Here is a 4050-nt window from a genome sequence, read left to right on the forward strand (position 1 = left end):
AATTTTAAACTGCGTAACGTTCAAAACGCGACGAATAGAATTTGAGTAGACAAATCGTTGGCACGAAAACAGCGAATTCGTATAGAGACAGAAAAAATATAACGACAACGAGCAAAAGAGAACGCAAGAGTTGTTAAGCAGAATAGAAGAAGACATCAGAGGAAGCAGTGCAGAAAAAACGTAGAAACACAAGCAGCGATACAATAAAACGATGCGAAGTTGTGCATCATCAAATGAATAGAAGACATCAGAAAGAAAGCAGAGCAGAGAGAACGTAGCAATACAAGCAACAAGAAAATAAAACGATGCGAAGTTGTGCAGCATCAAATGAAGTAATGAAATCAACATCAAAACATAGCTAAGCGAAGTCAATAGTAGAATACATCAGAAGGAAAGCAGAGCAGAGAAAACATAGCAACACAAGCAGCGAGAAAATAGAACGACTGACACAAGCAGAAACAAATCAAAGTTGTGCAGCATCAAGCGAAGACAAAGGAAAGTAATAAATTCGAGACATCGAAGGAAGAAGAGCAAAGAATAGACAGCAAATGAGAAGAAAGCGATAATAAAACAAAGTCAAATTGAAGTAAAAGAAGTATAAAAGCGATACGGAACATTGAATAAGCTGAAGCAAAGAAGAAACAACAGATAAGTGGAAATCAATATCACAACAAAGCGAAGAAAAGAACTTACATATATTCATACAATCTTATGTATTTCGTTCAAAGTAGTTTGTTTAAGTGATCTTCGAATATTTTTTCTTACTGGTAAACACACAATTTCATTTATAACATAATACCTACTTTAAATACTACAAAAGCGTAGCGTAAAAAATGGACAGACAGACAATACTTACATTTAATTTAAAGGAGTTGCAGCAAGCACTCCGTGAACTTGACCAATCAACTGCGGGGCGTAAAGCGGAGTTACAACAAAGATTATTGTCACACTACGGACACGAGATAAGTAACAACGATGACAATGACGAATCGGGTAGTACGTATGAAGACGCACCAGAAACAAATTCCGCTGCCGCCGTCGCACCGGCTGGTAGATCAATGTTTACCTTTAAAGACATACAGGAAAGTCTAACACAATTCAATGGTGATGATAACGTTGATGTACAGCTATGGATAAATGAATTTGAAGAGAATGCTGTGGTAGTAGGGTGGAATAGTGTGCAGAAATTCATATATGGAAAGCAGTTGCTAAGAGGGGCAGCGAAATTATTTATTAGAAGTCAGAGAGGTTTAGTCAGTTGGGAGTTATTAAAAGATGCACTTATCGAGGAATTTGGAAAAAAAATTTCTTCATCTGAAGTACATAGCAAATTAAGAAACCGTAAAAAGAAAGCAAGCGAAACGTTTCGTGAGTATTTGTATGTACTTACTGAAATTGGTAAACCAATAAATATTGACACTGAAAGTTTGATATCATACTTTATAGAGGGCATAGTAGACACCAGGCTAAACAAAACGGTTTTGTATGAGGCAAAGACCGTTGGTGAGCTTAAAGAAAAAATTAAAATTTATGAGAAAATTCATTGCAAAACGATCAATCAAAACTCTAGACCAATCCAGAGTACAGCAAGTACTTCTAGCGCTCAAAAGGTGTCAAGGCCATGTTTTAGATGTGGAAGTAGCACACATCTCATTCGTGACTGCACCAGTCAACAAACTAAATGCTTTAAGTGCAATGGCATTGGACACAAGTCTTTTGAGTGTAAGAGTACTGAAAGCGTGAAAGTTAAAAAAGAGTCTGACAAAATTAATGTTGTAGATATGGAAAAAGAAAAAATAAAGTTGCCAGTGAAAATTGTAAAGGTGGGTGGGTTGGAAACTGATGCTTTGGTCGATACAGGGTGTTGTTTATGCCTAATCCGGCGTGATGTGTTCAACAAAATTAATTTCAGCGGTGAGGTTACCGACGACAAGCGAACATTATACGGCGCTTGTGCAAAAGAGTTTTCGACGTGCGGTAGTTTCGTCACAGAGCTTGAAGTAGATGACTTGAAGTTCTTACAAAAATTTCACATTACTAGTGAAAACGCGATTCCGTATTCAGTATTTATAGGTACATCAGTACTCGATAAAGTGAATATTAGTGTAAAGCCAGAAGGTACAAAATTCGAGAAGAGGATTAGTACGCTATCAGAATCAAAAGAAAGTAGTGAGGGAAAAAAGATGGAGTTATTAGAAGAGTTTGCAAAGTTATGTATGACTGCAGGAGTCTACAGCGAAAACACAATTATTCAAGAATTAATACAAAGTTACAAGCCACAACGTATCGAAAAGTGCCAAACTGAAATGAAGATACTTTTGAGTGACGAAGTACCTGTATTTCAGCGTCCACGCAGATTGGCCTTGGATGATAAAAATTTTGTGAGCAAACAAGTTGAAGAATGGCTGAAAGCAGATATTATCCAGCCAAGCTTTTCAAACTACGCATCTCCCATCGTAATAGTAGGGAAAAAAGACGGGTCAAAAAGATTATGCTGTGATTACCGATTGTTAAACAAGAAAATTATCCGAGATAATTTTCCCATGGCGCGCATCGATGACGTGCTGGACAGGTTGCAAAGAGGTAAAGTTTTCACAACATTGGACTTGGAAGATGGGTTCTTCCATGTTCCAGTCGCCAAAGATTCAAGGAAGTACACATCTTTTGTGACACCGGATGGACAATACGAATTTAAATACGTTCCGTTTGGTATATGCAACTCGCCGGCGGTTTTCTGTAGGTTTGTAAGCTTTGTGTTCAGAGAACTAATACAAGATGGGACTATTGCGATGTATATGGATGACATCATCATTCCATCGCAAGATGTTGACGAGGGTTTGCTAAAATTGAAACGCGTTTTAGAAGTAGGGTCGCGGTACGGTGTACGTATCAAATGGAAGAAATGCCAATTTTTAGAGAAAAGAGTTAACTTTCTGGGCTACATCATTGAGGAAGGAACAATTAGGCCATCTGAAGAAAAGATACAAGCGATAGAGTCCTACCCAATTCCGAGGGATAAGAAAACTCTCGAACGTTTTCTTGGACTAACGTCATACTTTAGGCGGTTCATAAACAAGTATGCAATTTTAGCAAGACCTTTATCTGACTTGTTAAAAAAAGATAGTATTTTTAAAATAGGAGAAGAGCAAGTAGCTTCTTTCGAAAAGTTAAAAAGAATTTTAACCACTTCACCAGTTCTTCGGTTATATAACCCTAACGCAATGACGGAGATTCACACGGATGCGTCAAAATTTGGTTATGGGGCGATCTTCATGCAAAAATGGAGTGAAGACCAAAATTTTCATCCCGTTCAGTTTTTAAGTAGAAAAACAAGTCACGCAGAAGAGAACTACAGTTCATATGAATTGGAGGTTTTGGCAGTAATTGCTGCTCTTAAAAAGTGGCGAATTTATTTGAAAGGTGTTAAGTTCACCATCGTTACCGATTGTAACGCTTTCGCACTTACGATGCGCAAAGAAGACGTGCCGCCTCGTATTGCAAGATGGGCGATTTTCTTACAAGAATTTGACTATCAAATTGTACACAGATCTGGAACTCAGATGAGGCATGTAGATGCCTTAAGCAGAATGCATTGCCTACAGATGGAAGATACCTTAAGGCATCGGTTGTTGCAATCTCAGTTGAACGATGATTGGATAAAAGCTGTTACGACGATTCTTGAAAAGGGACCCTATGAAGATTTTTATATATCCCATGGCATATTATGTAAAGACCCTTCCAAAGAGCTTGTGGTTGTGCCTTGTCAGATGGAAGAGGATATAATAAAAACCGTGCATAGGCAGGGTCATTGTGCTGCGCGGAAAACGCAGGAGTTAATAGAAAGGTCATACTATATTTCACAGCTTAGTCAAAAGGTAGCCAAGATTGTAACCAGTTGCGTAGAGTGTATTGTGGCAAATGCAAAAATGGGTAAGAAAGAGAGGTTTCTCACACCAATTCCCAAAGATGATCAACCGTTATGCACGTACCATTTAGACCACTTAGGACCTCTGACAATTACAACAAAGTGTTATAACCATATTTTGACAG

Source organism: Eurosta solidaginis, chromosome X (genome assembly GCF_040869045.1).
Source record: "Eurosta solidaginis isolate ZX-2024a chromosome X, ASM4086904v1, whole genome shotgun sequence".
In the NCBI taxonomy this organism is placed as follows: domain Eukaryota; kingdom Metazoa; phylum Arthropoda; class Insecta; order Diptera; family Tephritidae; genus Eurosta; species Eurosta solidaginis.